Source organism: Podarcis tiliguerta, assembly GCF_965153285.1.
Source record: "Podarcis tiliguerta genome assembly, chromosome: 7".
In the NCBI taxonomy this organism is placed as follows: domain Eukaryota; kingdom Metazoa; phylum Chordata; class Lepidosauria; order Squamata; family Lacertidae; genus Podarcis; species Podarcis tiliguerta.
Window position 1 is genome coordinate 58,689,386 of NC_139540.1, and position 24,244 is coordinate 58,713,629.

A 24,244-nucleotide genomic window follows, 5' to 3' on the forward strand; every position below is an offset into this window, starting at 1 on the left:
TCATGGGAGATCCTAACATTCTTATTTTGACTCCAGCTTTGACCAGACCAGCAAAACTGGTGGATAAATTTAGTACCATTTTTATAATATAAATTGCCTCCTGCAATGGAAAAAAACCACAGCAGTTTGGGTGGGAGATCGGGGAAATAGAGCTTGGAGTGATGGGTGAGGAGAAGGTGCAATTTAGATTGGGAAAATGGCTTGACCCTCCTGTTGCACAACACTCAGATCAAAATCACTCATCTCCACCCCAGTTAATTTGAACTGAAAATAAAACCTTATTTGAACTTCAAAACCCAGCCTAACTTGCATTGCCTGATCATATGTGTCAGAAACTGTGCCTATATTTGGGTATTTGATGTCTCTGATGGAGAGCGAGACTTTGCCATTTGCAAGATAAATGTGTGGTCTTCCCTAACCATGTGGGTGGAAACTGCAGGCTTTTACCTGGAGCAGAATGGCTCACAAATGCCAGATAGCCATTCTGAATGATGAGGCTTTCTTTCTCTCCTTCTGAATGCATTTACCTGACAGTGTTGTGAGTGAGACAATGCTGACTGGTGTGCCTAAAAACAGGTTCCATGTTCGTTGCCCATAATAAACCAGAAAACTTGGGGCAGGGGGCAGGCAGAGAAAGGGAAGCTTTTGGTTACTTTGTTTCGAAATTTCAATCAAAATCTAAAGCAGACTTCAAAGGGTGTTTAAAGCTGACGGTATTATTTTCTCAGCAAGGAGGAGGGAAGATGAATAAGTATCAAGGCACATCATTCTCAAAATAATTGCAGACTTGACATATCTAAATTAGTTTCGAAAAGGAAATACTGCAGCAATGGAGCTTATTAATTAGGGGGGTATGAGGACTGTAATAGTTCTAGTCCAAGACTGCCCGCAGCCGCAGCTAATAAAATAAAACTCCAGCCATCCTTCATAAACAAGAGTTCCCCAATCCATCCCAAGCATTTTTTGTGAGAATATGTGTAAAAATCTGCTCCTTTTATTGAATGTTTCATAAAGAAAACGCTGCTCTGGTTCATATGGAATTATCTGGACCTCTGCAGTTATGAAAATGACAACTTAGAGGTGGTTGTGCACACATTATGGTAAGGAGTGGCACTTTTTGCTAATGAAGTCAGAGAGGCTTGTATCCCACTGCTATTCTGTATTTAAGAAAGTGTTGTGTTTCCCTGTACAATGGCACCTTGGGTTACATATGCTTCAGGTTACATACGCTTCAGGATACAGACTCCGCTAACCCAGAAATAGTGCTTCAGGTTAAGAACTTTGCTTCAGGATAAGAACAGAAATCGTGCTCCGGCGGTGCGGCGGCAGCGGGAGGCCCCATTGGCTAAAGTGGTGCTTCAGGTTAAGAACAGTTTCAGGTTAAGTACGCACCTCTGGAACGAATTAAGTACTTAACCCAAGGTACCACTGTACTTCCTCATGTTGAAGTGCCATGTGAATTCTGTTTTTGGAATCTTACTTTTTGTTGCAATACTATGCCTAGATGTGGGGGAGAGATTTGATTCAGTTCGCTTTTAAAGGCAAACCTTACCCAATTCTCACCTTGGAAACAATAGATGAACTGAAACACAAGGACTGATTTGATTTCTGCTCCCACTTATCAGCAACCCAATTGGAGCCTGAGGTGCTTTAAGCTAATGTTGGCTGGTGGACATCAGCAGGAGAAGACTGGGAGAGAGGAATTCTGATTTAGCGTAATAATAATATAAAAAACAAGCAAACTGCTGCAGTTTAATCCTCTAAATTAACTGGGTGAAGGAGGGGAGGAGTGACCGAGGGAAGAAACAAAATCAAATCAAAAAGATATCCAGCATATTTTCTGCTAAGCTCCATCCAGTTAGTGTGGATGACAAACAACAGAATTTCAATGAATATGGTGAGTGGAAAAAAATGGGAGTGTTAGACCCTCATGTGCCAATTGCACACACAGAAAAATCAGTTCTGAACAACCCATTTGTGACATAATGCCCTCATCTGGACACAACTGGGGATGCAGTCCCTTTCAGAATAGATATTCAGAATAGAATTACAGTGGTCAACATTTCCTTTAAGGTTTTTAAAATCTCTAAAATATGTGTTATTCCATTTCCGTCCACACACCTTATTTTTCACATTGCTTAACACTTCCATATTGAAACTGAAAAGGTTATTTTCCATGCAGTTGTATGGCTTGTCTGACACAGCTTTTCAGTTTCATGTGCTGTATGCTCCATGCATCCCCCTACCCAGTGCTCCCACTTCTTGTAACTTATAATGCATTTTTAAAAAACAAAAACAAAAAATCAAAACCTGCAGGGACTGACTCTAGTGACTGACTTTACTACACAGTTGACACCTGTAGAAGAGTCTGTCTGGCAGAGTTCAAAGGACTTGCCAGCTGGAAATGACTTAAGAGAATGACCTCATGTATGTAAGAGCTGATGGATGAAGCTTGTAAACAGGCCCTTGTTAACAATTTTCTTCTGGTTCTCCAGAAAGGTACAACTTTCTAGTGCCAATGAACCCCAGATATTACCGATATGACAAGCAAGCCAGCAGATGTTAGTGAAATAGCCCAATAATTATGAACGAGATCAGGCAACAGCAGCCTAGAGCCTCTGTCTAGGCCGTGCCACTGCAGTTGTTGGAGTGCGGGGAGCAGAATTATTTAACAGCATGCTGCTGCCTACCAAATTAAAAAAAAAAAAAAAAGGAATTCCAAAAAAGCTAGAATGAAATAAAATCATTTAAAATTCCACAAAAGCTAGAATTTAGTTTTCTGTGTGAAGGGCTGTTTGTGTGTGCATTGAGTGTTCTTCAGCGTAACACTTTCTCCCCGCCAACACACACTTGCTGTCTAAATTGGTGCTGCCCCAGATTTACTCACTGAGATTTAGGATGTAATGAGTACTCCAAGTAGAAAAAAAAGGAGGGAGCAGAGAAGGCAGCAATGTTTCAGAACCTTTCAGGGCCAGGTCATATGTGGGTGTCCTATTTAACTAATCCCGCTATCTAGTGCGAGCTAAACAGGAAAGCCAAGCAAACACGTGTGGGTGTATTGGAGCTGCCTCTGCTCATTTATGACTTATTCCCAGACACATCTTGTTAGCTCGCAAGTGAATCAGGACTCTGTCACCCCACCTCGTATTCTGTCACAGTTGAAGTGATTGATGTTAATGCCATTCTGAAGCTATTCACATAAAAAGGTCAACAGTGAAATCAGATCAGCGGGTATTAACATATTTGTCATGTGCCTCTCATCTTCCACAATGAAGAGCCTCATACGAAAGTCTGCACTTCCTCTTCCTTCTCATGTACTGATGCTTGCTGGGTTATATTAGATGCTTTTAAAATAAAATAAAATATCATGCTTAATAACATGCATCTGTTTTCAAAAAGACCAGCAAGCTCCTCAGGTGCCAAAGATGTCCAGTCAGGATCTCGTAAGATAACTGTCTTCCTAGCAAGGGAGACAGTCGCCATGGCAACTTCCAGGCTTCACCCATCAACAGCTTTTAGAATTTTGACAATTCTGAAAGGGACTATGAAGGAATTTCAATTAGAGCCAGCACTTATATATTTAAAAGGCAAACTTTTTGAAACAGAAAAAAATAATCTGTTAAGATAATACTAACCAACGTCATGCCGGAAATTTTAAAAATGTGTTTAGTGATACGAGAGGCATTTTTTAAAAAAAGCTGTCAAAATATTAAAAGCAAACACTGAAACTGGTAGAAGAAAGAAAAGAAAGCGAGAGAGAGGAGGAAACAAATAATTTATGCAAGCTTTTGCAATCACTATGTGTGGAAATCTGGCTGAGACAGATGTGCTCAAGCAAAACATGATGAACGTAACACAACACCATTTTAAGAGCAACTTCTTGGATAATGGATGACTGGGGTTTTGCTCAATAACTCCCCACTTCACCACAAATGTTCTGTGAATATGTACCCCCTGCCTGTATCATACTCCTCCTCATCACCAATGCCATTCTAGCTTGCTCTCACCACAGAATACTCTACACCCACTTGCAGCCAATTCTATGCAAGTTTACTTCAACATTTGTCCTGCTGAGTTCAGTGGGGCTTACACCCTCGTAAGTGGTGTGTGGGAACTTTTTCAGACCAAGGACTGTGTTTCCTCATCGGCAATTGTCCAGGAGCTGCAAGCCAGAGGCTGAATCTTTCAAAAACCTTGAGCAGGACAGGGGATGGTGGAGGCATCTACAAAACTTGGATTCCAGAAGATCTGATCAGGGCCTGCAGCAGATCATGGAATACTATTTAAAATATACAGTTCTGTGGATCACTTTACCAGTCCAAGGCTTGCAGCGCTGTCTCCTTCTGCTTGTGAGCAGCTGGAAAAGTTCTGCTAAAGCTTTATAACAGGATTTATTTATTTTTTTGAAAAATAGAGACTGTCTTATAAGTGCTTTTGTTAACACTTGAATTTCTGCACTAAAATCTGCACAGAAATGCAACAGGACGACCTTAGTCTGGGTGGGTCTGTTCATTCCTTAGTAGGACCCATCGTATGGTGAAAATAATACACATAGACAGTCCCAGATTTAATTTTGGCATCTTCATCTGAAAGGATCTCAGGAAATAGCCTCCCTTGAGATCTTGGAGCAGCTGCCAGTGTGAGTTTATCAGAGTGGGCCTCATTGACTACAGTCTGGCTCATTATGAAGCATTGCTATTTCAAGGTAAATATTGGCAGCCTCCAACGGGATCTGGAAACCAGGAGTCTACTTGCCCTGTTGTAACATCTGGAGGAAGTGAAGAAGTGAGGTTGCTATTCCCCCTCATTTTCTCCCTGTTAACCCTAAGAGTTTTCAGTCAGAGAAAAGGTAAACAAACAGGAGAGAGAAAAGAAAACTCCCAGGGTTTTTCACAACATTTTTCAGTGTCAGTAGGGATATGCAAATTTATACATTTTGGTTTGTCTCAGTTTCTCATTTTTCAATTCAGTTCTACACATAGCCACACCGGTTTGCAATTTTTGTAAGCTTTCGTGAAAATTCATCAGCATTGTATTGCAGATTTCTCCTAACATACACATGTGAGCAAAGCAATTTCCCCTATTGTAATGTACTTGGATACCTTTTTTTAAAAAGGTATATTTGCATTTATATGCACAATTTAAACTGGTTTATGAATTTTTCTACATTGCTTGGCTAGAGAAGTACATTGCAAAATTCAGAGAAGTGTGAATTTTGATGGATGGCTGTGTTTCAGTCCCCATCTTGTCTTGGAAAATGTGAATTCAGGAAGTTCACCTGAATTGTGAGCCAGATCGAATTTCTCCCCATTCCTAAAAGGCTCATATTGAAACAGTTGCTTGTGTTTGCTAGCACAGCAAACAGTCACAAAAGCAAAAGACTTGAACAGTTGCGATTGCTCACATCAGAATTGCCACTTTCCAGCATCTTGGGTTTGTGCTTTGAGTTGTGACCAACAGTGATTTCTCCACAGTGGGAAGATGATAACCGGATGTTTCAGTCCCTCTGAATAAACTACATCTGGAAAAGCCCTTAAATTGCACCATTTCCTGAAACTTTGTTTCTAACAATTATGATCTATCTTCCTCTTAATGAAAACCTGTTTTAAACTAATATAATTATTTTAAAAGAAAAGGGGGGTGTCTGTGATCAGAGGGACTTCTTAAATAAGGGAAATATGTTTAATTATTACTTTTCATGCACAGTGCTCAAATACAAAACTGCAGTACATATTCTCTGTGGAAATGATGTACCTCACACAACAATATTTTGTGTCTTTTGAGCAAAGTTATACATTAACGTGTTTCTAAAATGATTTATGAGTAATTTAAATCACAAATAAAACTGCTGGATGCCTTCAACATTTCAAACCTAATAACTTTAGGATGATACTGTAGGGTACCTCATGCTGTGGAACTAAGAACTCTTAGATTGTTCAATCTTAGCTCCTGAATCTCTCCATTTTAAGGTCATGTTGTGGTGAAAAGAGTCTTTCTTTTAATGAAATAAATATTTTCTGCTTCATATTTCAGCACTCAGTTTATCAAGTAAGCCTTAAGCTTTTTTACCAATTAATGCTACAGCCCAAATCACACAGATATGTTAGTTCCTGAGGCAGTATATTCATGCCTGTTACATTTTCCAGTCTAAATACTGGCTAAGCCTAACTAGGGAATGAGATGATGGCTCCAGTCTAGGAAAAGCAGGGACTCATAAAAATGACAAATATATTATTTTTTGTTTTCTTTTTGTGTTTTTCAAGCAGCAGTTGAAGGATTCACAACTTTCAGACATTGCGTACCTCCAGGCTGTCACTATTTTTGTGTGGGATTCAATCACGTATCAGCAAGTTCAGGTTAAAGCCAACTGGGAGGTTTTGCACAACAAACCCACTTCTGCAAAAAATAAATATTTATTTATTTATTTATTTATTTAGCAATAAGGAAAGCGTTTGGGGAAATGCATAAACTGTGGGGAAACACTTGCTTTGCCTGATCTGAAGGCAGCCCTGTATCAGTAAGTTTTTAATGTCTGCTGTCTCACAGTGTTTTTATATTATAGTATATTACATATTATGTATTATTTAACATTGACTAGCCCCTTTGCAAACAAATCAAGGTGCTCAATAGGTTCTCTGAAAATGCCCATTTTTTGTTTCTTCGGAGCATTATTTTACTGTCATATTTACAGCACACTTCTAAGCATATTTACTCAGTAGTAAGCCCCCACATGTCCAGTGGGATTTGCTCCCCATTAACTGAATTTAGGATTGTAGCTCTAGTCCCAGATAATGGGAATCCTGATGTGGTAGGAAGTGACATCACACGCACCATGTGATGCTGCATGTCCATGTTGCTGCTGCAGGCTCCCACAATCCTTAGGGCGAGATGGGCACCCCTGGTGGGGTAACAATAAAACAAGAGCACTTTGAAAACACAAAGAGCCACCAGCCTCCAAACCAGGTCGGGGGACAGCGGGATGGCGGCGTTCCGCCTCCCCGCTGTCCCCTGAGCTTGTGGGGCTGGTGGTGGGGCCCTCCTGAAGCCTGCATTCGCCCCATAGGACGCACACACATTTCCCCTTCATTTTTGGAGGGGAAAAAGTGCGTCCTACAGGGCGAAAAATACGGTAATCCTCACAAAGTTAGTCACTGCAAAAGTTAGTCACTTTAGTGAGGGTGAGAGCTAATCACTTGCCTGATGCCACACATGTCCATGCTTCATGAGGCCAGAACGTCTTAGTCAACATGCTTATAAAAAAATAACCAAGTCAGAATTAACCTGAATAACTTTATGTATTACATGTTTACCTCAACCTTCCTCCAAGGACTTCAAGGTGAAGTTGGTGGGTTCTTCCTCCTTTCACATTTGGTCCACACTGTTTGGTAGGTTAAGCCGAGAGATGGCAATGGCCCAACCAAAGGCTCAATAACTGCGCTTTGTGGCTGCAGAGAAATTTGAACCTAGAGCATCCCACTCCCAGTCTAATAACAGTCCAACTGGCTCTTCCCTCCTATGGCCAGTTCCCTATAGCTTTGAAGGGTGCAACTGGCAGCTATTTTGCACAACCCACGCATGGGTGCATATACCACATCTCAAAATATTTTCGACTAAAAACTTGCATTCTAATCCATTTACCAGGCGGGTGGGAAATAGCCGGGAAATAGCAGTAACTTAGTTGCAGCACAGCCTTGCTTTCCAGCATCAGCTTGCCTTTCTCGGCTTGCCTGGCCTCATTGTGTATGTGTGCCTGAAGCCAATTATCCTGGTGCCAAGGGAAAGTGTGCAAAACCGTATTGGAAGCTAATGCAGCACAAAGGGGTCCTTCATCCCGTTTATGCCTCTGGAATGTGGGGGGGAGTGGGGGGGGGGAATAAGGAGACAACTTGACTCATGGAGCCAGATGTAAGTGAGTAAAGGTGTTGTGGCAATGATCAGAAGAACATCTCATAATCTTTAAATGAGGTTTTGTGCAAAGCATTCCCAAGCCAACGAACTAGTCATGTTTATTCCAATAGAGAGCTGTGAGATGTATTTCATCCATACTATGTTTTGCATTAATGTTTTTTAAAACAGAGTGCCGACGGTAAGAGGTTCTGTTTCACATGCTGCAGATTCATATTACCGATTCCAAAGTCTCATTTTGTGTTGAGCCTAAAACATTGCATTGTGCAACATGCAATGTCTGGCATCCAAACACTTACAAGCCAAAGAATAATGAAAAAAATGCTCTCTGGATCCGAGCTCACAGGCTGCACCATCTGCCATAAATTTTAAGAAGTCAATTAAAAAGTTCTTTAGCCAATATCAGTAATGGGTAATGGGAGCATTTACGTGATTGCTAATGGCTGGATTTACATGATGCCTCAAAGTGTTGGTTATGAGGTTTGGCAGCAGTACAAAATTAGCCCTGTGATTATCACTACAAATTAAGTTTATGTTGATATAATTAGCAGTTGCAGGATAAAGAAATATTTATGCTGATACTAAAAAACAATAACGTCTTGATGAAAATGTACTTTCAAAAAGACTAAGCAGCCTGTGTAATCTGACTCCAGATGTTTTATTGTCTTTCTTCCTGTACATAAAACATCTCATAGCAGCCTTGGATGGACACCCTTCAATTCTTACTTTTCAGAAGTGGGGTGGTTGTTGATCCACGTCCTTGCCCATGCTCATCTGTCTGATAACATCAGAATCAGGCAGTTCATATGGGAGGGTCTAAAGCATGCCATGTGATTTTCCAGAATCACATATTGCCAAAGCGGCCTGGGATGCAGCAGAAGACAGATATATCAAAGAATATTAGCCATGACACACCAAATGGAGCATTCATGATTAGAGCATTATACCTTTCTGTGCTGGATGTTGGGGGTAAATATGCCCCGTCTGTGAGCTTTCCCCAGCACATAACTGGCCAATACTGGAGTACTGGAATAGACTAACCCTTGATATGTTCTGGCAGGGCAATTATTATACAGTGGTACCTCGGGTTACATACGTTTCAGGTTACATACGCTTCAGGTTACAGACTCTGCTAACCCAGAAATATTACCTCAGATTAAGAACTTTGCATCAGGATAAGAACAGAAATCGTGCTCCGGTGGCACGGCAGTAGCGGGAGGCCCCATTAGCTAAAGTGGTGCTTCAGGTTAAGAACAGTTTCAGGTTAAGAACGGACCTCCGGAACAAATTAAGTACTTAACCCGAGGTACCACTGTATTCCTGGCGGTGTACCTGTTCCCAGTTACTCTGGCTCCCCCCCCCCTGGTGTTCAACACATGACATTAGCCACAATCCATAGGTATTCTGTAGATTCTTGAGAAGAACTCTTGCTTGTTGCGCTTTCCCTCATAACAACTTCCATCCAATTGCAAAAGGAGGCAGCAGTTAAGCTGTGGTGTGTACACTTCAGGCAGCTGTTGCACATGCTCAGAGGACAGCCTCGGTGAATTGGGAGTTCATCGCTGGGAAACAAATCAGGTAATGAGCATCAGGCGAAGATATCCCCTAGAGAAGAGATACGCATATTTTGTGCATACCTTTTCAGACGATTCCTTTGCCTAGCATGACATTTCCCCACCAAATAATTCTGAAGACAGTTTGAACATAGATTTATTCAAATGCTGGGAAGTGCTTAGGAACATGTAAAAGATGGGGCATTGTTGTATCTTGCCTGCACCTGTGTTTAATTAAGTCGAGCTGAAAGTTCCTGAAACAGAATAGGTTGCTTTTCTGATTTCTGTCACCCCTAGGAATACTTTCTCGTGAACCTGAAATAGTTTCAAGAGCATCCAGGTGGAGAGCCACAACATGTCAATGATATGCAAGCGATTTGTTTTACTTTGGGCTCCCAGAGCAGTGGTAGCATCACTTTATACAGGCTTAATTTATCTCTGCCCCACTCCTACTTCTAAGCTAAGTAACAAATGGTGTACAAAATAAGGCTCTATATGGAGAAATTGGATAAAGAGAAGTTTTTCCTTCTTCTTGCGTGACACGAGATCTCAGGGACATCCAGTGAAGCAGAATGGTGGAGGATAAACAGGGCAGACAAAGGAAAATAGCTTTTCATAAAGTGAATAGTTGAATTATCGGATTTGCTGCCATGAGAGGCAGGGATGACCGCCATTTTGGATGGCTTTAAAAGGCATTTGTGGAGGACAAGGCTATCAGTGGCTACTAACCTTGATGGTTATGTTTCGCTGTTGATGGCAGTATGTTTCTGACTACCAGTTGTTGGGAATCAGAAGTGGTGTGGTGGGGAGTGCTGTTGCACCCAGGTCCTGCTTGCAGGCTTCCCACAGGCATTTGGTTGGCCTCTGTGGGAACAGGATGCCACTGGCCTGATCCTGCAGACTCATCTTATGTCCTTACGGCTAAAATGTTTTTTCCTTGTCAAGTGTGCAACCCTTTGCTCACTTATTATTTGTTATTTATTTATAGGGCTTATTACCTACCCTTCATCATAAAGGCCCTGGGCAGATTACAACAAAACAGTGGTACAGTTGAGAATCAAATAAAACAAAGGCACAATACAACACAAAAATTTCTATTTAAAACAGAGAATGAAGGTAGAGCCTAAAACATATCTCAGCAGCTAAAGGCAAGGGAGAGGAGTAAGTAAGTCCCATGGAACGCAGTGGAATTTACTTTCAGTCAATTCACATAGAAATGGGCTGTTAGTGTTAATTCTCTACCCATCCAATTTCACAACTGGTTCCTATTATGTTAACAGTCTTTGCAAATCACAGGATGGGAAGCATCAGTAGCAGGGGAACTTAAAGGACGTGTTAAATTCTGCAGGAGCCAGAAACACTGTGAATAACAGGTCATTCTCTGTGAGTTGGGCTGAAATGGAGAGGGCAAGAAATTGGGCAGCTGCACAAAGTTATTTTTCTTCCTTTATTTATTATTTAAAATATTCTATGCCACCTCTGAACAGACTTGATGCGGCTAGGAAATCAATAATTTAGAAAACCCATTAAAAACAAACAAAATCCCCCAAACTCATTGTGCATTGGGCCCAGTCAGGAAGGGGGATTGCTGTGGGCTTCTTTTCCAAATACCCCCCAACCTGTAGCCTGCAAGATATTCAAGAGGTCCAATTCCTAGCTGGTGGGGATTCTGCATGACTCTATAACAGTATTCTGCCATTTATGCCTTAACTTTGTACTATTTTATTATCCTTGCTGAAAGCAATGAAAGCATTACCTGATTCAGACAGAAATTTCTCCACCAAACAAAGCGAAAACAAAGGAAAAAGGACAGCCCGCTCAGCTGTTTCCGAGGTGCAAGAGCTCTAAAGGGAGCCAAGTCAGACAAGGTTGGCCATTAAAATGGCCAAACTAAACAAGCCACAATTAGAGAAACTGCTTCCAGACAGTCTCCCTCGGATTGCCCTGGTTGTGGAGTTAAGAATCTGAAGGGCTGAGTCATCGTAATTGTCTCTTGTTTAACCTGGCCAGTTATAAACATTGGGTTGTATCCTGTGCTGTGCCAACAAGGTTCCACTGGGAGCAACAGGGCTTCAGTTTCCTCTCCTCCCTCTACACACTCTCAAAGGGTGCTCCAGAAGATCCCCAAAGTAGTGGAACTGGCTTTGAACTGCACACAGGGCAGCTGGAGGAAACAGGAAAGGGAGAGGAAGTTACATCGCATGTGCAGAAGTCATTTGCACCAACAGAACTAAAGGCAGAAACAATCATATTTCTCTAAGGAAGTTGAGGGGCCAGCACTGTGAAGGCCCTGTCTTGTGTAACTCTGGTGGTGGCCCAAAGGGCCACAATAAATATGATAATGTGAACCCCTATAAATCCTTCAGTGTGCTTCTAATAGAGAAGTTATGGTAACCTGTTGCTTTATGAAACTGATGATTTTGCAAGTTGCTGCCCCCCATTGGGGCAGAAGTACAACTAATATGTGAATCACAAAGATACCGCTCATAAGCTAGAACATAAATTGATACATGGTGCAAATGGCTATGTGTAACACAGGCTCCCAACATGCATACTAACACAATGTAACAGAAATTAGAAGTTTAACAGAAAGCGCTGGGAATCAGAGCTGAATCAGCAGAAATTGCTAACACTTATTGCACATGTGTATTAAACATGAAACGAGGTAATGATGTACGTGATTGGTGAAAATTGAAATCCTTTGTTTGAAATGCTATAAATACCACCGCCAGGACCCTTGAGCGGGGTTGCAGTTTTGCGAAACAATTCGGCTGTAACCTATTGCCTAGCAATAAACAACAATGGACTCCCAACTCCTCTTGACTCTGAGTTTTATTGGCGTAAACTGAGAATATAAGTCATTTTTGTCTCACAACATAATTACCCTCCTGCAAGCCACACCTTGTAGCAGCTCCACAAATTCCGCCCCCCATATATAACCAAGTTTTGAATTTTGTCTTTCTGAAGCTGAGGGTTTCTGAGGGTTGTGATATATATAAAATGTGTAATATCACCCCTATGGTATATGAAGCCAGAGCCCATTTCCAGGTATGTGAAGAAACCACCCTAAATGCAATATGCAAGAAGCTGTGGGTTACTGAAATCATGGGGTCCTAGCCAATGTTAATCCTACTCAGAGTAAACCCATTAAAATTAGTGGACATGACTAACTTAGGTTTATTAATTGCCATGAGTCTGTTCTAGATATCATTTAGCTGGATACAGCCCACGGGCTGTTAATCCTGCTGTTAATTTGGTCCAGTTTAATTACCTGAGCAGTCTTAGTCTACTCAGATCACCTTGCATCAGGCCAGGGAGATGGAAATTGTTCATTTCCCTGGAGCAGCTATGTTTGCAAACAATTTGCTTTCTGCGAGAGAACCTCAACATTTCATTTGTCATGCTTCCAGTAAATATGACAGAGTTGCCAGACCTGCGTATGTAAATCCTAGCAAAGCTGTATTTCCAAATTGAGTGTTTTCAAAGGTGTGGGGGGGGGGTGAGTAGGTGGGTGGAAACAGAAAGCACTTTTAAAAAACCTTGTTAACATGGCTCTTATTTAATTCCTCTTTGCAGCAGCGTGTATCTTGTAGACATTTGTATGACAGGATGTAATTAATGTTTTGTGGAATTAAATGATCTTTTTGGGGGGTGGGGGTGGGGACAGGGAATAGGTTATACATAGGTTTTCAGTTAAATAACAATTAGGCCTCATTAGGAGACTTTCCACTCGCTGGTACTTGTTTTAATCTTGGTTCCAGAAGCCATCATTTGTTGTAAGATGAAAAAGCAGATCCTGTGAACATAAGTGCAAATTGGAAAAGGGGTGTGTGTGTGTGTGTGTGTGTGTGTGTATGTGTGTAAAAAGAGGAGAGAGATAATGAGCAGTTAAATGTTCTACAGAGCCCAAGAACATTTATTCCTTGCAATTCCATATGCTCAAGCTGTTCCTATTTACCTTATTCTAGAAATATACTGTCTGGTAAGGTGGTGAGGTGCTCCTTAAAGATGTCATTAACGTGGGCACTCTGGTGCATGCAGCCCAATGTCTGAGCAGTGAGAGATTTTGGGGTTTTGGCGCTTAGCCAGGGTTTCCTTGGAATTAAGGTCACTGCACTGTGGTGCCTTTCGGATATATGGTTTTATTTACACATCTGTGCAACCTGCACATAATTTTATTTATCTAATTTCTCTACTGCCCGCCACCTGAGGATCGCAGGGTGGTTTACAATATAAAAACACAAAAATGTGTAACATAATGACGAAAGCAATACCCCACCCCACAGTTTAAAAGGCTGTAGATTGATTGATTAATTAGCCAAAAGCCAGGGGAGAAAAGGAATGTATTTGCCTACCGTAAGATCGCTGTAGAAGCGCCAACTTGCGAGGGAGACGGGGCGGGGGGATGTTGTACAAGCAACGCACGATATCATACCACGATGTCAGGACATTGGGAGGAGCCAGGGGTTGAACCCTGTGGCAGCATGGCTTCAATAGTCGGTGGCTCCTCCTCTCAGGCGTTCGGCCTCCTCCTCCTCTTCCCCTTGCAACGAAAGAACCGAAAATATATTTGCATATGGAAATTCCTGCTCCAGTGGTTCGCTGAGGAAATCATGTTGTGCATGGAGCTTGCATTGAAGCAACACAGTCTTGACTCTGAACTGAATGAGAGGCCCTTTTTTGCAAAAATGAGCTCTGTATATGCCCTGGAGCTCCTGAAGAAAGTTGTCCCAGCTGTTAGAGCATTATGAAAACAATAATCAGGGGCAATATTCCAGATTGCAGGTTTGCCTTTTCTGGTTTCGTTCTAGTACATTTAGATTTCAAAGATAAACATGGTAAAACGAGCTGCAGCTGTCTGGAGTGTGTATGTAATACCCATCCTATGGGCTTCTAGGGAACTGTACTCTTTTAAAGGGGGAGGTATGTTCTGGTAATCAGAGACATCTTGGTACCTTTGATATATGTTACATACAATATAGGCTCTCGGGGTGTTGTGTGATAGGCCACTGCAAAATTCCCTGGATTTAACAAAAGCCAAAGTAAGCTCCGTGTGCAGCACAGCAGCTGGGGAAATGCCTGGATCAGTTCCCAGCACCGGGGAAGCGGTGCAAATTATGCCTTTCTGCCAGTAGCAGGATTCTCTTTACGCAGGATCCTATGAGCTGGTGGTGTTGAAAAGTAGCTCACAGGATTAAGTCTTAAGGTACAGCCACAGCTTCACTTTTCAGGGGAAAGGAACCTCTTTTCCTTTCCAAGGCACCATTCCTAACTCTGACGACTCAAGGATTAGCAGGAGAAAGAAAGCAGATTGCATAATGACATATGCTGAGTCACCAGAATGCTATTACATTTTGGAAACAGGACAGGCCAGGCCAGTTTTTAAACTGCAAATATGCTTATTTCTCTAAACAAGAGGACCGAGCAAAACATAATATCCATGCCTTTCTTTTGTGGTATCTGTTTGTTTTGCTCTGTCCTCTTGCATATATATTTGTTTCATAACTCCAAATGTGAAGCTGAGCTTCCAGGACCACCTAACGAGAGCCTGAAATATGTGCCTTAAGTGCTTTTGGCCAAGATTTCAGAAAACACTGGTAAAAAATAACTTGGAGCTGGTGTAGCTAACAAATTTGCTCAGTGTCCTTGTAATTTTGTGTGTGCGTTACCTCTGGCACGGTGGTCCTGTGGTTGCATATTAGATAAGCCTTCCTTTTGTTTTTCTCTCCCCAGACACATTTGACCATTTCCTTTCGCAGAACAGGCCACACTCTTCAGTGTCCACAGGTGCTGTTCAGCAAACCATTACATCCTCTTTTCAATTTTGAAAAGCCAACATTTCCAGTTCAGCATACAAAATAGGCCATATTTAATTACTTTTTCAGTGTTCATACTGAGTTATATTTCAAATGTACTATGTGTATACACAAACACACACACACACACACACACACACTGCCACTTTATATTTCTCTGGAGTATTTTGTTTGCTTGAATTCAGGATTTATTTTCCCATTCTGCTTATGTAAATTGTTTGTGCATCTGTGCATTCTGAATTCATTTTATTATCATATTCGAGTCATCTTTGTTTATTTGCTTCATGACAGGAGGAGTAAAATATTAAAGACCTATGCTGAAAACAACTGGTTTATCATACTCCTGCACTTCTAGAGCAGATAAACCAATTATCAGAGCAGTCACATGGGGCGGTATTATTGCTAGGCTACACTATTTCAGACTGTAGTTGAAGGCCTGCGCGTTTGAATGCTCTCCCCTGCCTATAATAAAGAACCTTCCTGAGGGAAGGTTGTAGGTGTCTCTCTCAGGGCCGGCTCTGCCATTAGACTCTGAGGTGGCTACCTCAAATGGCAGCTTCTGATGGCACAGCCAAGAGCAGCAGCAACCTACAAACTCCCCCAGAACCCACTAAACTAGTATGCTGCCCTCAGGTGCACTGTAGGCTGATGTTCCACCCTAAGTGTTAAAGTAAGATTCACCTGCCTGTACTTTTGACTTTTGCATTTTTTGGGGGGAGGGGCACCTTGTCCTTTGCCTGTATGTGTATGGATATTGTGTATATAAGGAGCCATCAGGTTTTCTAGGTCCGTGGGCACATAGAGTTGAAAGAAGAAATGGAGAAGATGACCATTCTTTTCGCTGCCTCCTTCAACTCTACTTTTCAAGGGATGAAAGAATCATAGAATTGTAGAGTTGGAAGGAACCACAAGGATCTTTTAGTCCACCCCCCTGCAATGCAGGAATCTTTCGCCCAGCGTGGGGCTTGAACCCACAACACTGAGATTAGGAATCTCATGCTCTACCGACTGAACTGTCCCTCAGAGCAAGCACCACCACCAGTTCATGACCAAGAGGGCAGTGAGTGGTTGGGCTCACAGGCTTCGTGAGTGCTAGGAGAAGACTTCAAGGGTGGCATGGAACTCATGGTAACCCTGCTGTATATCGGTGTGCGTTGGGGGAAACAAGGGGACACTAATCTTCCACTCCTATGCCTATCACTTGAGACAAATGTCTCATTCCACTTCAGTATAGGCTCAGCCCTGCTATTCAGAAGGGAGACTGGTATTGAAGCAGCATTCATCAGTGACAGCCCAGGTCTTGACCATCACTGGAATGAGGAAGGTAAAAAATGTTCTTTAAAGTTCGAAAAGAGCCTGCAAACGCAAAGTTCACAAGACATTGCCAAGTGAATAACCAAAATGATTTTTTTTTTTTTAAAGAGTGTTTCAGTACAGCCCATTTTAGCCTTTAAAAACAAATCTTTACACTTTTGTTCAACCAACTGGTGTGTCTGGGAAGTTTCACCTTATTTGCAGGCGATGTGGATGGGCTTGGCAGCAAGCCAAGACAGAAGTTGCCTCAACATTGTTACCACCGTTAAAATGTCCAGCATAAAGTTCAAGTAGGTTTAGCTTGGAGGGCAGATTTCTAATAACTTTGCAACAAATCTTTTTCATCCTCTTGATTAACAGTCTGTACTCCCTACTCCTCACCCTGCAAAGCAGCCTTTTCCATTTGCCCAAATTTGTTACAGGCACCCTATAGATCTGCTCCAAATTTTGACATTTGAACCATTTCTTAAAAGTGGCTTATGGGATCATTTGAATAAGAGGAATGAAATTACAAAGGCTTAAAAAACACCCCCCCCCCAAAAAAAACCGGCACAGCTCTGCCGGTAGGCAGCACAAAAGGATTTCAAAGTCCCCTCTGCATTTTCTCACCTCATTTCTAATTATCTGACACTCAAACACCAGAAAATCTTCAAAGAATTACAACAGGTCTACAGAAATGTAGAAAGGGGCCAGAGGAGAATGGGCCCAATCCTTTAATAGGAACTTGAATTCTTACAGTGGCTGAAAAAATGCCCTTGGGAAGGCTACAAGCAGAACCTTAGGGCAACAGTGCTTTCCCCACTTGTGGCATCCCATTAACTGGTATTCAGAAGCTTTCTGTCTGTAACACTACAAGTAGAAAAAGAACTAATAGCCACTGATAGAATTATCCTCCAGGACTTTGTCTAAGCTCCTTTTATAGCTGTCAAAGCTGGTGGCCATTACTATTTGTGGTTGCGTATTCCATAGTGTAACTATGTGTTATGTGAATAAATACTTCCATTTGTCCATCCTGAAACTTCCAACATTCAGTATCATTGGATGGTCGCAGGTCCTGGTATTATGAGAAAAGAAGCAAAACTTCTCTGTATCCACTTTTTCCATGCTTGAATGATTCTGAACAAGAAAGACCTTCGACATACCTTTGCATCCGCAGAGATGCTCAGGGTGGGGAGGGGAATAATTATCTTATAGTCCAGATCATGACCATGCCACCATCTTAGATCTGAAAGAGACTCTGATTGATCAACATGTTTTATTAACAGTGGGATATTAATTAAATCAGATTTTAATGGACGGTTGCGGTTGTGAAAGGACATTCATTGTTCGTGACGTGACATTTGAAAACAGAAAACAAAACAAAACCCTAAGTGTATTTCTTGATTCAAAGAGCAGCCCTGTTCCAGAGTTAGGTGCATGTTGCATCAGTGTAAAGAAATGGGTGCCCCTTATGGCTCCCTCCAGCCACATGAGTCTCTGTATGTATAGGAGTTTTCTGCATACGATTACAACTCCAGGACATGCTATAAAGATGGATGGGAAATGTTCTCTTACTCTGTTGTACATGGATATTTCACTTCCATTCCTGGTTGTCCTCAGCACCTTGTCATTTTGCCCAAACCATCATTTCACTTAGTTTCTCACCAAGCTTTTTAATATCTTTGTTCTTTTACTTCTTCCTATATCTTGTGGGTTTGTTTGTTTTGTTTTGTTTTGATTTGATTCTCAGTCTGCTGCCTTCCAGCATCCTGAAACCAATGCAGAAGCAAGACTGAGCTCCACAGCTTCTATATATCATACGCTAAATTAAGAAAGGCCAAGACCTTCAAAAGCACATTATGCTGCTTGCATATTCTCTCTTTAAAATATATACTCTGAGAAGTTCCCTAATTGCTAATTTAAACAGTAGCACTCTCTTTTTTTGTCAGTCTTTTTGCTTCTCCCACGCTCTTTAAATAATTAAATGGCTAATTCCTCTTCTCTCCATTTGCGCACAAAAGGAAAGAAAGAAAGGAAACTTTTTACTATTTATGTTACAAATGTCTTTGGCTGCCAAACAGTTTGCTATTAGGAAAGCACAGAGGGTTTTGCTGATAAAAGCCAGGAATTTCACAGTTCCATCTCACACTTCAGGTTGATAATAATTGGTTTTAATTTGCACCTTTTTATTTCTGTTTGTTGGCACAGCAGTCCCAGCTAAGGTCAGGGTGTCAAGCTAGACTTAAGCAATAACTGTCTCTTTGTTTTTGTGAATTCTTTACTGGAACCACCCAAGAATGAATGAGAATGCATGTTGCATTATTCACTGGGAAGGCTCTTCACCGTGAATGGACGCAACATTGAAAAATAAGCTGAGTGGTATTGGTATACTGCACCCATTCCGAAACTGTGTGTCATAATCCATTCTCACGAAAGCAAGCGCTTCCTAGTTTGATGAAAGAACCTATTTCAGTGGTAAACGCTTTCCTGCAGAAGATCCCAAATTCGGTCCCTGGTAATTCCAGGGATGGGGAACCTGAGGCCCTCCATGTTAAGTACAGCAATTTAATTTACTGAAATTGGGAATGCTTAAATGCATTACTGTGTGTTTAATTCTGGATTTTTCTCCAGTAACTCTCGTGTGATTGGTTAAATTTGGTCACATGGGAGGCATCCTATTCCATTTGTTTCAAGGTTTAAGGAAGGAGCTGCAATCTTCAACTAAGAAAAAATAAGCCCATGCTTGGATAAGGATGTAAATGCTGATACTTTGCATATATTCTTATTTAGTCATATGTTCTGCAAGGAAAGGTTTTTTGAATGTTTTAACAAGTGTTTGGGCATTGTTCTAATTTCAAGAAGAGTCAATATGGCACATGGTGTTGGCTTCCTAGCTGCAATTTTGCTAATACTTCAGAGATTGTTGGATTACAGTTCCCATCATACCTGACTGTGGCCATGTTATCTGGGACTGATGGGAGTTGGAGTCCAACTATATCCTGAGAGCCACACATTCCCCAACCCTGAGTTAAAAGAATCAGGAAGTAGGTGATGGGGGGAAGCTGCTGAAGGTCATAATAGACAACACTGGGCTAAGTGGACAACAAATAGTCTGACCTCAAATAAGGTACCTCTCTATTTAGTACAAGGGATCCAGGGAGGTATAAATGGTTTTCTCCCCCTGCCCTGCCCTGCCCCGCCCCTCATGGAAACTGTGTGAACCAGTCTGTTTCCAATCAGTCTTCAGCAGGGGATAGGATGTTCCTGTATCTGGTGTGAGGACTGGATCATTCAATTGCTTCCAGTCCAGATATACATCACAGTAGAGACCCACACAAAACAGTTGGCTCCTCTGTCTGAGGGCAGGTAGTGAATCATTCTGCACATTCCAAACCTTCACATGTGCATCTCATGTTAATACAGTGGTACCTCGGGTTACATACGCTTCAGGTTACAGACGCTTCAGGTTACAGACTCCACTAACCCAGAAATAGTACCTCGGGTTAAGAACTTTCCTTCAGGATGAGAACAGAAATTGTGCTCCGGTGGTGTGGCGGCAGTGGGAGGTCCCATTAGCTAAAGTGGTACCTCAGGTTAAGAACAGTTTCAGGTTAAGAACGGACCTCCGGAACGAATTACCGTAAGTACTTAACCCGAGGTACCACTGTATAGGGAAAAGTGTGCATCAGAAGTCTGGGAAACACTGACATTTCATGACAAACAGTGTTTTCAGGGAATCGTATAAGAGTTTGGCAGAGGCAATGTTGAGCCTGAGGGATTTTTTATTTGCTCTACATAGCCATTTGCCGGATCGAGGTTCACAGTGAACCACTTTGAATGAATGCTTCATCTGCTGACATTCCAATTCACACTGACCCGCTTTTTTTATTTTTACACACACACAAACTATAGGTGTGTGCGTTAGTCCGAAGGCATGCATTCTGAAATACCTGCTGGTCATTTTTTCATTGAATCAAGACTAACCAATGTTATGTTTATTGATTGCCTTCCAGTTCCTAAGTCCTTGTACGAAGGACATTTTGCAAATGCAAATGTGACTGATGGACAGACACATTTATATTCATGAAAGCTAAGCAGGTTAAGGTTATTGTACACTCTGATGTTGTCAATAATAATCAGGATGAGGAGGGATTAATCAGAAAAAGTGTAAATGAACGAAGCCCTTAATCTGATTGTCTCACTTCAGTTCCACTAAGCAGACAATAAGGAGAAAAAGTTTTGTCCACAGGCAGAAGTAATTTTCTTCTAATTGTTAATTTTACATTTCTTGCCAGAGTAACTCTGCATACAAGACAGAAACCCTTGTTTGGTCACTGATAATAGGCATCATTTCCTCTACTCAGTTCAATGTTTATTAATTACAAAACACTATCAGGAAGAAATGAAAACAAATTGAATTTGCTTTTGTTACCTATTTACCACCCAGACGCTTTTCAGGGGACACTGTAGGTCCTCTTGGTGGCTTCATCCTGGCAACAGTACTTTTATTTTCCCCAGGAAAGCCCACCACATGATTCAACGGCCTTCTGAAATTAGCTCAGGGAAAGTTAAAAAAAAGAAAACGACACCCGTGAATTAATTTTATTTATTTCATAAATTGTTTTATAAAATTTATATATGGAAACAAGAACAAATGTGGGTAATGAAATGAATGTGCTTCTAATGCCCAAGCAGTGAAACAAGGTCTCTAATAATGAAAATGAAAGTAAATGTGAAGCACCCTCCTCCCCCACTTCCATATCCTAATGGTGCAGAAAAGTCGTAGTTAGTCAATGGTGGGGCAAGTGAATTCCACATGTAACCAGAGTCACTCTTCTTTACTATTGTTTCATATGTTCCAGAGCAGAGCTGGGCAACCTCTGCCCTCCACGTTGGCTAGGCATGATGGGAGTTGGAGTCCAACAACATCTGGAAGCTCACAGGTTCACCATCCCTATTCTAGAGCCAGACACATCTAGATTATATTGCCCACCTGGCCAGTAGCATCTCTATTACTGGCAGGGGCTCTCTAGAAGAGAATAGTGGTGGATTCATTGTCTGAAGAACCCTGTGTACAACCTTTATTTTGGAGCCCTATCCATTCACCTAAATAAATGCACCTGTGTCCAAAAATATGACAGAGTGAAATGCATAAGAATGGTTTAGTTAATAACATGGCTTATCTTTTTTAAGCATGGCTTATATTATTATTGTTTCTGATTGGAACCTCCCACCACTCCTCATCGTCCAGCCTGTGCCTGTCACATTGTGGACAAAATATTTCTTCTATGAAGGCACCCTAAATGCTCAACCTGGGATCACCGAACGACAAGGATGGCTCTGCACATCAGGTTGAGCAGCTGAGTTGCCAACTGAGCAAAAAGAACCCAAACTACAGCCTGCGGATTAAGCTGTTGTTTGAAGCACCGGAGCAAGCTCCGACAAAGAATCTGGCAACCCCATTGAACAGTTACTCCACTGCAAATGGAAGTTCTCCCACAGAGAACAAAACCATCTGAGGTGCAGCAACAGCCTCTGTGGCTTTGCCTGCCTGAGCTCTTCTGAGGCTGCAGTCATTCTGAACTGTTACATGCCGTTAAGGCCCACGTGAATTTCCAGCCCCGCTTCTGAGGAACAGTTTGCTCTAGTCTGGAAGGTGCTGCGTTAGCATTCCCAGATGCCCTGCCTCATTTCAAGAGGCGCTTGGGGGTAAAAGGAAGGAAGAAGAAAAGGCAGGAAGCTTGGGGGAATAGAGGCTCCTGGGTTTCTTCAAACTCTGGTTCAGATCGGGTTAATTGTTTGTTAGATGAACAATGATCACCCCAACCACTTAATTCATTGTTTAAAATTTGTTAACAAAGGAAATTTAACGATATCTTAATTGGGAAGGATTTCTAATTTGCATCAAGGGCATGTTAGACAAACAAGACACAATTCTCCCTTTTGTTTCCCAGCACTGCGGCAAGAAAGATTACATGATATGACACAACATGTTCCACATTTGCCATTTATCATTCTATAGCCTTTACACACTCGTGCTGTATAATTAGTGCCTTGGCTAATTTTACCTGTGTTGTTGTTTGCCCTGTAATTTAGAGAGAATAGGCTGCACTGACGCTTTGTGATTTAGGCTGGGGCAATCAGCTGGCATTTTGCCACAGGCCTGCTGCTGATATCATGTGACTGCGATGAAGTACATATGCTGCAAAAACGCAGGGAGGCTTTAAGGGCCTTGATTTAGTTAATTACACTGTGCAAGTTGAGTAGCTCCCCTCAGTTTCCTCCCCCCCCCCTTTCGCTTTTCTCTTCTTTTTTACTAATAAGTGAAAATCTAACCCTCTCAGGCTCAGGCCTATCTCAAAAGCCATTGTACGTCACTGGAATAAAACCCTCACATTATCTATTACTTAATTATTTAAAAGCATCTACTCTGTTTTCATAAATTATCTATGTGTCACAGACATTGGCATACAAGCATGTCAGGAAGGGGGGGAGAGGGGTGGCTGCAAAATGTCACCAGTCTCTCAAGGGACTCTGTGTGCGCACATGCTAAGAGACCATAATTTAAACCAAATATATATATTTTTAAAGCCATTCAGCATTGCAAAGCACAGCCCCAAGCACTGGAAGTTTTCTCCTAGACATCCCACTGACTGAGTTGATGCCAGACGTGGAGCACATAGCCCAGGCACCTCATAAAACAGGACATATCGGGTAATACTGGAAAGAACAGCCTTACTGTGAAGGAACATAGAATCATAGAATTGTAGAGTTGGAAGGGTCATCTAGTCCAACCCCCGGCAATGCAGGGCTCGAACCTACAACCCTGAGATTAAGTCTCATGTTCTACCAACTGTGTTATTCTAGCAAACATGAAGCAACAGCTTCAAGCATCAAATACTGGGGGGGAAACCTCATTAGTGTGCCTTTGCTTTCTGGGTGCTTCCGGACAACCTGATTTTTGAGGATTCGTCTAGATTGTTGGGCAAGGTTAGAGGTTGGGCAAGGTTAGCTATTTAATGAGCATTTGTTTTCAGGGAAGCTAGATGACATCATGCCAAACCAAAATGCTTTCCAGAGCATTTCCCCCATCACTTTTGTTATCACAAAAAGTTCAGTCTTCTTGGTGAAGTGAGTTTGTTGCACAAAACCTCCTATCAACCATGAGCTGAATTTGCTGGGTTGTGATTGAATCTCATCCAAAAACAGCGACAGTCCAGAAGTACTCCCTGCCTCTCTCTAGATCCCTCTCCCATACCCCTTTGTGCTCCGTTTAAGAGCAGTACTGTACACTAGTGCTGCTTGTGAACCATCAGGGGAGGACATTTTGACTAAAAGGGTTGGAAGGCCACTTCCTGTAGGCAGGCAAACCCACGTATAGCAACTCCGAGCGGAAGAGAGGTCACTTTACTACAGTGAGCATACAAGCACACCGGGTACCTGTTATCTATGCTGCATGCCCATGCATGCAGTGGAGAAAAGTATACCTCTCTCCTTACCCCTTTTCCCACACATTTATCCTACATGTGGATATGGCCTAGCACTAGCTTTATTAAAATAAAAAACCCTGTAGTGCATTATTTTATGAAATGGAATTTCTTTGAGGCAATATCTGTCTGCACAATTTGTTCCCTTTCACAGAGACAGAGAAAATTGGTTGGTGCTCATATTGGTAAA

At 41.8% G+C, this 24,244-nt stretch overlaps 1 long non-coding RNA gene across 1 annotated transcript in view; it reads left to right on the top strand.

Moving 5' to 3' along the window:
- Positions 1-4,664: 4,664 nt before the first annotated feature.
- Positions 4,665-24,244, top strand: part of LOC310681768 — a 55,309-nt gene continuing 35,729 nt past the window's right edge. Inside the window, exons 1-2 of the long non-coding RNA XR_014513600.1 lie at positions 4,665-4,705; positions 16,509-16,598. This is a non-coding gene — a long non-coding RNA (uncharacterized lncRNA). The remainder of the gene's footprint in view (positions 4,706-16,508; positions 16,599-24,244) is intronic.